This window comes from Podarcis cretensis (assembly GCF_951804945.1).
Source record: "Podarcis cretensis genome assembly, chromosome: 3".
Classification (NCBI taxonomy): domain Eukaryota; kingdom Metazoa; phylum Chordata; class Lepidosauria; order Squamata; family Lacertidae; genus Podarcis; species Podarcis cretensis.
In genome coordinates, this window is record NC_137172.1 from 107,531,820 (window position 1) to 107,545,486 (window position 13,667).

Consider the following 13,667-nt stretch of genomic DNA (forward strand, 5'->3'; position numbering starts at 1 on the left):
TTGATTGGTGTTCTTTATCTTCCTACAGCTCCCTTTATTTAAGCTCCTATGCTTCTTGTATTCATAGGGAGGCATGGTCTTATGGCATGTAAGTAAATTAATAGTGGACTGACAAAAAGCTCCCACATCCCTGGGGTCTAGCGTCAGTTTGTCTGTGTCCTCTGGAGGCAAGGGATGGGTGAATCTATTGATATTCAGGCCTGGTCACTTTCACATATTTCTTTTTCTGTTCCATTCCATTTCTGCAATTTTTTTATGCTTTAAAAAAGTCCTCTCCCTGTACAGTCATATGTAAAAAGTGGTTTAGCAGAGCTATTTCGACAGGATATTTTAAAGAATTATGCCTACCGAAACTGTTTGCCAACTCACCCTTAAGAAAATCAGCAGTGATACTATTTAACAACATCAAAGAAACAGTTTCCAGGCTGCCTCCTCCTTAGAGGATGGAATTAGTTAAGATCAGTTCAAAGAACAATCAAAGGAATGATGGAAGCTGCAGCAGGTGCAACATGTGGTAATCAGAAATCCAGCAGTAGGAATATCCTGGTTTAGGAAGGCAAGGAGGACAGCTGACTCAGAAGCCTCAGAGTAATTTGAAGTGAAGGTGGATAAAGATACATTTTAAAAGAATGTGTAGGAGATGCCCATGTGGAAAATGGGTTGATTTATTTCATCTTGACGCAGGATAACGTGGACTGAACGCAACAGTGGATGTTTGAAATGCAAGCTAGTTGCCTGATGTGCAACTCGGACTGTTCTGAAAATAGTTCCTGAGCAATGCTGCAGCTGCATTATACAGCCATATCTTGGTTTTTGAACCGCCTAGTTCCTGAACGCTTTGGCTCCCGAGCAATCGAAACCCAGAAGTGAGTGTTCTGGTTTTTGACTGTTCTTTTGGAAACTGAACGTCCGAGAGGGCTTCCGCGGCTTCTGATTGGCTGCACAAGCTCCCTGAAGCCAATCAGAACCCAACCTTTGGTTTTTGAACGTTTTGGAATCCGTTCGACTTCCAAGGTACGACTGTACAACTGAACTCTATCAGAAGCTTGTGTACCTTAAGGGTCTATGTGGTCCTTCAGGTATCCTGCACCCAAATTGTTAAGGGTCTTGAAAATTAATAAAAGGACCTTGAATGGCTGTTAAAATTAATGGGCTCACTTAATTGCAAGATTGAAGGATGAATGGCGGCTAACAGATTGAGGTTGAATCCTGACAAGACAGAAGTACTGTTTTTGGGGAACAGGAGGCAGGTAGGTGTGGAGGACTCCTTGGTCCTGAATGGGCTAACTGTGCCCCTGAAGGACCAGGTGCACAGCGTGGGTGTCATTTTGGACTCACAGCTGTCCATGGAGGCGCAGGTCAATTCTGTGTCTAAGGCAGCTGTTTATCAGCTCCACCTGGTATGCAGACTGAGACCCTACCTGCCCACGGACTGTCTTGCCAGAGTGGTGCATGCTCTGCTTATCTCCCGCTTGGACTACTGCAATGCACTCTATGTGGGGCTACCTTTGAAGGTGATTTCAAGTAATCCAGAATGAGGCAGCTAGACAGGTGACTGAGAGTGGCCACCCAGACCATATAACACCAGTCCTGAAAGACCTACATTGGCTCCCAGTGCATTTCCAAGCACAATTCAAAGTGTTGGTGCTGACCTTTAAAGCCCTAAATGGCCTCAGTCCTCTATAACTGAAAGAGCATCTCCACCCACATCGTTCAGCCCAGACACTGAGGTCCAGCTCCGAGGGCCTTCTGGCAGCTCCCTCCCTGTGAGAAGTGAGGTTACAGGGAACCAGACAGAGGGCCTTCTCGGTAGTGGTGCCTGCCCTGTGGAACGCCCTCCCATCAGATGTCAAGGAAAACAACTATCTGACTTTTAGAAGACATCTGAAGGCAGCCCTGTTTAGGGAAGTTTTAAATATTTGATGTTTTATTGTGTTTTTAATATTCTGTTGGGATCCACCCAGAGTGGCTGGGGAGACCCGGCCAGATGGGCAGGGTAAAAGTAATTATCATTATCATTATCATTATTATTTTCTAACCCACAGACTATCTAATGTGATGAAAACATATTAGTGTTGAAAACAGGGACATATATATCACTGTAGGAGAAGCTAAATTAATAAACTGAGAACTGAACATATTAATACTATTTTTTTAAAGTTACCACTGAACTATTAAACATGAATGCAATATGAGGCATAATAATATGCTAGCATGAAATGAGTGTCTATATACACAAAGCAAATTTATATGCATGATTGAAAAAATACTTAATTATACTAACGTTGAGTGGTGTGTTTTTTTCTAGCAGAAAGAAAAGAAGTATTTAGATAAAGCACGGCTTAGAAATTTCTATCAAGTTATATTATATCTTCACTGTCATCAAAAAGTGGGTTGGGGGGGAGAACGGGAAATATTAGTTTCCAGTGAGTCTCTGTTGAAATTTTGAAATAAAAAACTCTGATATATCTTAATATTTATGATTCTAATAAACTACCACAATATTAAAATGCTAGATAAAAACCTGGATGTCAAAAGCTGCAATTTGTTGTCAAGACAAAACAATTTTGAATAATAACCCATGACTGAAATCTAAGATCACATCTCTTATTTAATAAGTGATCCCCTTGGTGATATATTCCGGATATTAAAGTCAGTTTAACTCACTGGGACCAGCTGTTTCAAATTGACACACAACAACCTGCCAAGTGATAGCAGAAAATAACTGTTTGTGTTCTGATTTTCAGCTTTAGTTGACTGTCTCAAACTGATCCCATTTTGGATAATATGGAATTAATGAATAAGCGAGGCAAATGGCAAAAATGCAGGTTATGGTGCGTTTACCATGCTATCTCTGAAAATATGTGGAACGCTATGATTTATACACAAATTAGGTTGCCTTCTTACAAGCTTCCAAATCTGCACAGCCAGGGGACAGCCAGGGAACTAGAAAAATAGTGAAACGTGATACACTTTTAAGTTTTGTTGCATAGACTGCGTAGATTACATGTTTCAAACCATAAATGGTGTTGAGTGCATTGCAAGGAGTTATACAGTACCTTTAATAATAATAAGTTTAATAAATTTATTGTGGCATCGGCTTTTTTTCCCTTTTTTGATTAAAAAAAAATTATTCAAAATTATAACAAGACATATTATCCAAAAATGTATCATCCTTGTTCCCCCCCCATTTCCCCCCCTCCCACACAAACCCCACCCCACCCCACCCCCCCGACTTCCCTCAGTTCCAGTCTTTGGTTTCTCTAAGAATGCAGTTTTCTGCATGTTACAAAGTTGTATAGATCCTCAAACTATTTAGCTGATTATTATCAATAAAAAGTTTGTGAATGTTTATTCAAAACCTGCCAAGGAGTCCAGTTCGCTTTGTTGCGTCTTCAGATACTTTGTAAAGGGTTCCCATTCACCCTTAAAGTCACAGTTATCCTTGTCCCATAGCTTATATGTCAGTTTTGCCAGTTCTGCATAGTCCATCAATTTTTCTTGCCATGATTCTTTAGTTGGGGTTTCTTCAGTCTTCCATCCTTGTGCTACCAGAACTCCCGCGGCCGTTGTCGCATACATGAAGATGTTTTTCAACTTTTTTGGCAGGTCTTTCCCTACAATCCCCAACAAAAATGCCTCGGGTTTTTTAACAAATGTTAAATGGAATATTTTCTTCAATTTGTTGTAAATCATTTCCCAAATTTTTTTAATTACCTTACAGTCCCACCACATATGATAAAATGTCCCCTCCTTTTCCTTACACTTCCAACATATATTTGAACTAGTTTTGTACATTTTCCCTAACTGCACTGGTGTTGTGTACCATCTGTACATCATCTTCAGGTAATTCTGCTTCAATAGGGAACAATCTGTAAATTTTAAGTCAGTTTTCCATGTTGTTGTTGTTGTTTAGTCGTTTAGTCGTGTCCGACTCTTCGTGACCCCATGGACCAGAGAACGCCAGGCACTCCTGTCCTCCACTGCCCCCCGCAGCTTGGTCAGACTCATGCTGGTAACCTCGAAAACACTATCCAACCATCTCGTCCTCTGTCGCCCCCTTCTCCTTGTGCCCTCCATCTTTCCCAACATCAGGGTCTTCTCCAGGGAGTCTTCTCTTCTCATGAGGTGGCCAAAGTACTGGAGCCTCAGCTTCACAATCTGTCCTTCCAGTGAGCACTCAGGGCTGATTTCCTTCAGAATGGAGAGGTTTGATCTTCTTGCAGTCCATGGGACTCTCAAGAGTCTCCTCCAGCACCATAATTCAAAAGCATCAATTCTTCGGCGATCAGCCTTCTTTATGGTCCAGCTCTCACTTCCATACATCACTACTGGGAAAACCATAGCTTTAACTATACGGACCTTTGTTGGCAAGGTGATGTCTCTACTTCTCAAGATGCTGTCTAGGCCTGTCATTGCCCTTCTCCCAAGAAGCAGGCGTCTTTTAATTTCGTGGCTGCTATAATTTAACTCAATCTTCCATCATAATGTTGTGCCCTACATCTTGTGCCCATTTAATCATAACTGATTTTACCTCTTCATCTTTCGTCTCCCATTCTAACAGTATGCTGTATGCGGCCTTCAGTAGTTTCACTTTCCCTTCAATCACTTCCGTTTGAAACCTAGATCTAGTATAACTAAATCCTTTCTTGCTGTCTTCTTTAGGTGTGGCATCGGCTTTCTTAGGCTGGAATCCACTCAATCGGATGCAAGCACCTGAGCTGAAGACACTAGTTCCTCTTGTGCATGTTCCTTTGGAAATTAAACAGCATGTAAATTAATTAGATCCATAGAATCATAGAGTTGGAAAAGATCCCAAGGATCATTTAGTTCAGCCCCCTGCAATGCAGGAATCTCAGTCAATGTGATGATGAAGAAGATTATGATGACGAGGATGACGACGTCCGTATTTTAAAGAGGAAAACATTCGGCACATAATTCCTTTAGGAAAAAGCAGTCCTGGAAATGTCAATGATCCATTGCAATAGCATTGCTTCGTTCAAAATAGAGAAATATGGACTTTGGGGTGAAGTTACACAGGACCAGTGATTTCCCCCCCCCCAAAAAAAGGTGAAATTGTTACACTAAGTCTCCAGGGGATGCCAGGAAACAGGGAATTACGTCCACATGTGGTGGGGGTATAAATAAGTACAATTTTTCTGGCAAAGGGTGTTTAAGGAAATAACAGAAATCACTGGGTTAAAGCTGACCAAAAGTCCAGAGGTAGCATTGTTAACAATTTACGATGGGGTGGAAGGTTCGAAAGCTATGAAGGACAACTTTATTGACAGCAGCACAAATTATGATAGCTAGGAAGTGGAAGGGACAGGCAGAATACAAAATGGAAGAATGGTATGAAGAGGTGCAGGATATAGCCATTAATGATAAATTAGCATGTGCCATTAAGGTAAGATGGGGAATATGCATGAGAAATGATTTTGAGGAGATATATAGGGTGTAGAATTTGTACTGGTTAAACGGAAAGGGGTCAAACCATTATAAGAAGTGTTGAAATTTTAGGAGGCTGGATAGTTACAATGGAATGGTCTCAGTGGTGTGGTGCACATTTTTGTTCTTATTTATGTATGATTATTACTTTGTCAAAGAAAGAAAGAAAGAAAGAAAGAAAGAAAGAAAGAAAGAAAGAAAGAAAGAAAGAAAGTCTCCAGGTGACTTTGGGCAGATCTGAACAAATGCCCGTTTGACAACAGCCACATTCACCACCAGTGGAGGTGCTAAAAAATACGGCAAGCTGTTTCCTTAGCTAGTTTGGGGGTTGCCCCTGGTTATGGTACAGGTCAAATAAATGAGCCCCCACCTCCCTCGTTCTCACACCAATGCGCACATGTGCAACGGTAGAGGCCTGGCGGGAAAGCTGAAAGCTCACCATTGCTTTATATATTTGATGGCTGCTTTGGAACTTGTTATGATGGCGTGGGGTTTTATGCTTCCTTTATGATCCATGATTTAGGTTAGGAAGATATGCAATGAATTAAGCAGGGTTGTTGTTGTTGTTTAGTCGTGTCTGACTCTTCGTGACCCCATGGACCAGAGCACACCAGGCACTCCTGTCTTCCACTGGCTCCTGCAGTTTGGTCAAACTCATGCTGGCATGCTGGTAGCTTCAAGAACACTGTCCAACCATCTCATCCTCTGTCGTCCCCTTCTCCTTGTGCCCTCCATCTTTCCCAACATCAGGGTCTTTTCCAGGGAGTCTTCTCTTCTCATGAGGTGGCCAAAGTATTGGAGCTTCAGCTTCACGGTCTGTCTTTCCAGTGAGCACTCAGGGCTGATTTCCTTAAGAATGGAGAGATTTGATCTTCTTGCAGTCCATGGGACTCTCAAGAGTCTCCTCCAACACCATAATTCAAAAGCATAAATTCTTTGGCGATCAGCCTTCAGGGTAGAAGTTCTAAAAATCAGATGTTTTAATAACCAAGAATTCGCCTTGATTCCTGTTCCTAGATAGAGAGAAGGTGATTCGGGTTATCCAGGTAGAAGATTATAAGTCGGGAAATTTATACCATGGATGGTGAACCTTTGCCCTTCCAGATGTTTTTGGACTAAAACTCACATCTTCCCCAACCATTGGGCATGGTATCAGGGACCAATGGGAATCAAAATACCATAGCATCTTGACAGCTACACATTCCGCGTCCCCCCTTGTTGCCTCTTGCTGTTGTTCTTTGGCAGTACCAAAGATAAGGTAAAGGTTCGTTGAAATTTGCCAGGCACCCTGATTTCTACAGTCATATAAGGTTTCTTTTTTCTATCCTTTATCCTGTTTGGTCACCGTGAAAGCAAGCTCCATTTTGTATTATTATTCCTTTGCAGCAGTGTGGCCCACTTGCTTTCAAGTACAACGTTTATGTAAATGAAATTGTTTTAAGGCAAACATTCTGGACTGTCGCTAGCTAATTTCTCTTTTAATATACACAGATGAAACACAATGGAAGGCAATGGAACAGTGCCAATTTACACCAGTTAGGTATTTTGGCTGAGAAATCACGAAAGAAAATGAGATCCCTCGTTTTTATTACGCAGTATAACCTTGGTTTATATCTAAGTGACACCTCATTTCCTTTTGGCAGCTTATTTAATTTGGCAATTGTTTACTTGGGGAATAAACACACACACACACACACACACACATATATATTCAACCCTTCACAAAGTCAAAGAGGACAATGCACAGCCTTCCCCTTAGATTCCTACAGAAGCATTTACACGAGGTCGGAGCCAGCAAACACCTTAGAATATATTTGCTCAACGCTCATCTCAGTTTGGCTGAGATCAGTTCAGTTATGTACACTTCCTTTAGCTTTTCCAGAGGCACTGAGAAAATCCAGCTATGTTTTAATAACTTTTATGGCCACCTTTCATTTGGCTGGGGCAGGGGGCGGAATCAGCTATGTTTTAATAAGTTTTATGGCACCATGTATTCTTGTCTAAATAGACAATTCTATTTGTCATCAGAATGGGTGGTGCGATTGAGTGGACAACAAAAGGAGCCCACCTCAAATTCAATTAGTTTTTCTGTGTTGTTTTCCCATCGCGCTTCAAAGTCCAGCCCTAAGTTTCATTGCAATTCTGGAAACCGTGTGAGAAAATGATATTTCAGCAGTATTTTAGCTGGACACCACTGGATCTAATTTATGTTTCTGGAAGGGTATGAAACTGCCAAAAATCAGCCTTGCAGGAGAATTCCCTACAGTCTTCTCAGAGGTCACTATCAAACCACCTCCTCTTATGAGTAGTTAGTTTTCCCAGAAATCTTTTCCTGAAAAACAAATTGAAATTTCTCCTTATCTCATTTTGATTAAGACTGCTCCTCGGGGATTAGGTTTGGATAGATTTTTTGAAATATGACTAGAGCTGCACTGAATGTTCACCTAGAAAAATCGGCGGGGGGAGGGGGGAAATCCCTTGTTAAAAAAATCAAGCCTATACATATCTTGTTTGCATGCTACTCCCTGCTTGTTCCCAGTGGCTTATTTCCTCTAACTGTAGCTTCATTTTTTAAAATAAAAGACTTCTTGCTGTACAGTGGTACCTCGGGTTAAGTACTTAATTCGTTCCGGAGGTCCGTACTTAACCTGAAACTGTTCTTAACCTGAAGCACCACTTTAGCTAATGGGGCCTCTTGCTGCCGCCGCGCCGCCAGAGCACGGTTTCTGTTCTCATCCTGAAGCTGAGGTACTATTTCTGGGTTAGCAGAGTCTGTAACCTGAAGCGTCAGTTCTTAAGCTGAGGTACTATTTCTGGGTTAGCAGAGTCTGTAACCTGAAGCGTATGTAACTTGAAACGTATGTAACCTGAGGTTTCACTGTAATCTCAATCAATCTGGGATCAGGCAGGCAACTTGATGATGTCATTTCATTCTGTAAACAGGTAGAATCAGCAATACCACAAATCGATACAATACGATAATCTTTATTGTCATTGTCCCATACAGAACAACAAAATTGAAAATCCACATCAGACATTCAGAAACCAACAAGCCTGCTATCCCAGCCTGGTTAGCCCCCTAAAAACTCTGATACCCCATAATTAAATACAATATACTCCCATAGAGACTACCTTACACTGCATTTAAAACCAAAATCGCATTTAAATAGAAACTGTTTCTCAAGGGGCTAGTCCAGAGTGAGGGGGGAAACGAATGCTTCCTAATGAAGGGATCTGCCAACCACACCTGGTCTAGGCTGCACCTACAAAAGTATAGTAATAGTACCACTCTATTCTGCCTTGGTCAGACCACAGCTGGAATACTGTGTCCAATTCTGGGCACCACAATTTAAGAAGAACACTGAAAAGCTGAGACATGCTCAGAGGAGATGGTCAAGGGTCTGGAAACCAAGCCTTAGGAGGAAAGGTTGAAGGAGCTGGGTATGTTTAGCCTGGAAAAGAAGTGACTGAGAGGAGATATGAAAGCCATTTTCAAATGTCTTAAGGACTGTCACATGGAAGATGGCGCAAGCTTGTTTTCTCCTGCTCTGGAGGGTAGGACTCAAACCAATGGATTCAAGTTACAAGAAAAGAGATTCCAACTAAGCACCAGGGAAAACTTTCGGATACTAAGAGCTGTTTGACAGTGGAACGGTCTCCTTGGGAGGTGTGGTTTCTCTTTCCTCTGAGGTTTTTAAGAAGAGGTTGGAGGGCCACCTGTCATGGATGCTTTAGCTGAAATTCATGCATTGCAAGGGGTTGGACTAGAAGACTCTGGGAGTTCCTTTCCAATCTACAATTCTATGAGCTCCCCAACTCAAAATGTTTTAAGCCACCTGCAAAAGAACAACCTTCCACCACCCATTCGAATCGAATATCACTGAAAGACAGTTTGTTCACTAATACTGATCTTTCCCTAAAAGGTAAAGGTAAAGGTACCCCTGCCCGTACGGGCCAGTCTTGACAGACTCTGGGGTTGTGCGCCCATCTCACTTAAGAGGCCAGGGGCCAGCGCTGTCCAGAGACACTTCCGGGTCACGTGGCCAGCGTGACATCGCTGCTCTGGCGAGCCAGAGCCGCACACGGAAACGCCGTTTACCTTCCCGCTGGTAAGCGGTCCCTATTTATCTACTTGCACCCGGAGGTGCTTTCGAACTGCTAGGTTGGCAGGCGCTGGGACCGAGCAGTGGGAGCGCACCCCACCACAGGGATTCGAACCGGCGACCTTTCGATCGGCAAGCCCTAGGCGCTGAGGCTTTAACCCACAGCGCCACCTGCGTCCCTCGATCTTTCCCTAGGCAGTCTCAAAAGAGTACAGTGGTACCTCGGGCTAAGAACATAATTCGTTTTGGAGGTCCATTCTTAACCTGAAACTGTTCTTAACCTGAGGTACCACTTTAGCTAATGGGGCCTCCCGCTGTCACCATGCCAGCACACGATTTCTGTTCTCATCCTGAAGCAAAGTTCTTAACCCGAGGTACTATTTCTGGGTTAGCGGAGTCTGTAACCTGAAGCGTCTGTAACCCAAGGTACCACTGTATTGCCTGCCTTTGAGAAAGGATCCATTTGTGCTGTAAAATGAAGTCGTGTCCTAGAAGATGTCAGTCACAAGTTCCTTAGCAGACAAATTAATATGGAAAAAGTTTGTTTATGTTAGGGTGGATTGAAAATCACTGTCTTACACCATAATCCTCACCTTTTCTTTTCACATCAGCTCACACCTTCTGCCTGGGGTATAGGTAAAGGCAGGTGTCAACATTTGTTGCTGCCTTGATAAAATCAAGACCATTAGCGGTTGACAGATGGCCATTCTACTCTGATTAGGTTCTGATGAAAGGTTTTTATTAACAGTTATCTGTTGAGGTGTCAAGAGTTGTAAAGGCAGTTTTCTGGGATGACAGGTGTGGCCAGCACGTTGCTATTGCACAGCAAAGGCTGAGCAGAATGCACAAAGTAAAGGACAATTATATATTATTATTATTATTATTATTATTATTATTATTATTATTTATTGAATTTATATACTGCTCTCAGGGCAGTTCACATAATAAAATCAAGATATAAAACCACAAAATATCTAATAAAAATAAAAGCAACCCAATAGCCCTTCCACATACACACACACAATTTTTTTAAAAGGGCATTGGGTGTAAATCAGATCAACCAAAGGCCTGGTTAAAAAGGAACGTTTTTGCCTGGTGCCTAAAGGTGCACAATGAAGGCGCCAGGTGAACTTCCCTGGGGAGAACATTCCACAGACGGGGAGCCACTACAGAGAAGGCCTGTTAAAATGTGAGAAATGGGACTCACAGTTACTCTCCAGGCTCAAAAATGTGACTTTCGACCATTCACTCAAAAATGGTGCCAAACGGTTGCAAATGCTCCCCTGAGAGGTTTGGCGGTCAAAACAGAAGGCTTTTTATCACAGGAAAAGAAATCAGCTCTCAACAACTTAACCGGCAGAAAAAGATTTTTTTGAAAAAATCCCTAAGCCCCGGGGTCACAATTTGATGAAAAATCTGACTTTCGGCCATTCACTCTAAAATGGTGCCAAACGGTTGCAAACCTGAGAGGTTTGGCGGTCGAAACAGAAGTCTTTTTATCTCAAGAAAAGAAATCAGCTCTCAACAACTTAACCGGCAGAAAAAGATTTTTTTGAAAAAATCCCTAAGCCCCGGGGTCACAATTTGATCAAAAATCTGACTTTCGGCCATTCACTCAAAAATGTTGCCAAACGGTTGCAAATGCTCCCCTGAGAGGTTTGGCGTTCGAAACAGAAGGCTTTTTATCACAGGAAAAGAAATCAGCCCTCAAAAACTTAACCGGCAGAAAAAGAATCTTTTGAAAAAATCCCTAAGCCCCGGGGTCACAATTTCATCAAAAATCTGACCTTTGGCCATTCACTCAAAAATGGTGCCTACTGAAGAAAGTAGGAAAAACCACTGGGCCGGTAAGATATAATCTAACTGAAATCCCTTATTTTGACTACTGGCTCCTCACACAGCTCCTGACTCACGACAGTGTGTTGCCCATCACTCAGTTCTGACTAAAGGAATTAATGCAGCCACTGCTGGCGGGGACATTTTGGGACCCAAAATATCCAACGCCAGTAAATTCTGGTGTTGGAATTCTGCCTCGGTCAGAGGGATGCGCAGGTCTTCCAGGCACCGGCAGAATTCCTTTCCAGACCTCCCTCCCGCGACTCCCGGCAGGAAACAGACGAGGTCCAGCTCGGCGATTTTTCCCAGACTGTGAGAAAAACACACCACTGCTTCTCCTCCTCCCTGCTCCCCAGGGAGGGGAATCAGACTCAGACAGAAACGTATTTACATGTCTTTATTTCTGTCTTTCGCAGCCATACAGATAAAGATGTCTGCACTCTTCGAACAACAGAGAGAATCTCACTCCACCCATGTACATCCTGTACAGGTCATATGACACACACTGAGCTCACATCCGGTGCTCAATAAGGAGAATGGACTGCCCCTTTGTTCCCATGGCAACAGTTACAAACATCCTGTTTGGCTTTGCAGCCACCTGCAGCTGACTGAGCTGCTAGAGCCTTTGCTTGCTGCAGCATTGCTGCTTTATGGTAACATACTCCCCCTAAAGTATCAATGCGTGCTGTGAGCAAAGCGTCATCCAGAGAAGAAAACAAACAGTTGTTATATGTATAACACTCCCCTGTTGTTTCAGTTCCACCCTTGGAACTACCCGCCATTGGTTTCACCAATGTACCTCTCTGGTTGTGTGACTTCCAAGGAATGAGTGCATCTGCATTACCTTGGTTAGCAACTCTCTGTTGTGCCTTTGTCTCTGACTCAGACACAGCTTCAATTTGACCTTGGTCGTTTACAACAGCAACACATGCAATAGCTAGGTTAGCAAATTCCTTTGAATACCTCTTGGGTGGTACACCCTTCGTTGCTCTCTCAGACCTACGTACGAGGTGCTGCTCTCCCTTGCTTTCTGGTTCAGCCTCTGAACTCTCTGGAGAACCAGTACTAAGCTTAATCAGTGGTTCATCCTCCTCTTCTGAGGGTCTAGTCATTATGTGAGATTTCCTCTCAATGACTGTTTCAACTGAGCTGTCTGAGCTATCGCTTGTCATCATCAGTACTACTGAACTCAATAAGATCAAACTCATCATCATCATCATCAGAATCATCATCATCTCCTGTGGGAAAAGTGTGAACAATCACTCTCTCCTGTTCAGGAGCACTCTCTAGAAATTTTGTGAGAATCACCTGACCAGATTCAGACAAAATTACTCTGTAGAGACCCTTTTCATAACCCACAAAAATGCCTCTGGCATTCTTCACTCCACCTGGAGCTTCTGTTCTCACATGAGACCCAAAAACCTTGAAATGGGCAACAGAAGGTTTTCTGTGGAACAGTTTCTCAAAAGGAGAACTTCCCAACTCTTTTGAAAACTTTCTCAACCACGTATAAGTGAATGACATCAGCGACTCAGCCCAGTACTCATGTGGCAGATGTGAACTTAGCAATTGCGCCTCCATTCCCTTTTGCAATTCTTTGTTCACCCTAACACAGACACATTTCTTCCAAGCTTCTTCGGAAGCTGCAATTTTGTGTCTTATCCCTTTCTTCTTCAGGAACTTCTGGAAATCCTGTAAAAGAAATATTGGCTTCTCATCTGTGCAAAGACAATCTATGTCAGCATTATGCATATTTTTAACTTTGTCACAAAACTCTTTAAACCTTTCTAAGGCGTCTTTTGGTCTCTCCAAAAGATAAATCCAGACAAAACCTGTGAAAGAATCAACACTTGTGACTCTTGTGTCACTAGCCTAAAAAGAATACCCTTTTACAAGGTGTGATATCTTAGTAGTTTTCCTTTTCCGAAAGTGTAAGCAGAATCCACACTCACTTCCCTTCACTGTTACAAAACAGTGGGTGGAGTCAAACAGAAGCCCAGAAGAGCTGGCTGAAGCATTTAAATCATTCCTGATCTTAATCTTTTAAATGTTCCCTAATGTTACCAGCACAGAATGCAGATGCTGATGAGAGAGTCTACTTACGTCTCCATCCATTTTCTCTGTCACTCCCTGAATGATCAAACCAAAGGAGATGGCTATGCCTCTAGAGCCCTAGTGACCAAGGAGCCAGCAGAGGGAGGTGTCACAATGAAGGGCGTGTCACAAGGACCTCCACAACCTAGCAACCACCAGTACTCAACTGACACTACTCTCAACTGA